Below are 589 nucleotides of genomic sequence, written 5' to 3'. Positions count from 1 at the left end.
TGCAAAAGTTACGCTCAATTCTTCGTCCACCGACAATCCAAGCGTTCCAAATATGCAAGTGCTCATTCTTTTGACAAATGGCGAAAATCCCTCGTACGTCACGACGAAGTGGGGAGTTCAATCCAAAACGGTTGCTACATTTCCAATAATTTCTTATGGGCCCAAAACGGACACCTTGTGCAAAAGTTACGCTCAATTCTTCGTCCACCGACAATCCAAGCGTTCCAAATATGCAAGTGCTCATTCTTTTGACAAATGGCGAAAATCCCTCGTACGTCACGACGAAGTGGGGAGTTCAATCCAAAACGGTTGCTACATTTCCAATAATTTCTTATGGGCCCAAAACGGACACCGTGTGCAAAAGTTACGCTCAATTCTTCGTCCACCGACTCTCCAAGCATTCTAAATATACAAGCGCTCATTCTTTCGAAAAATGGCCAAAATCCCGCGTACGTAACGACGAAGTGGTGAGTTCAATCCAAAACGGTCGCTACATTTCCAAAAAGTACTTTTGGGCCCAAAACGGACACCGTGTGCAAAAGTTATCCTCATTTCTTCGTACGCCGACTATCCAAGCATTCCAATTATG

Source organism: Olea europaea, chromosome 18 (assembly GCF_002742605.1).
Source record: "Olea europaea var. sylvestris chromosome 18, O_europaea_v1, whole genome shotgun sequence".
NCBI lineage: Eukaryota > Viridiplantae > Streptophyta > Magnoliopsida > Lamiales > Oleaceae > Olea > Olea europaea.
The sequence above is the reverse complement of the archived record's forward strand: the minus strand, read 5'-3'. Positions refer to the sequence as shown.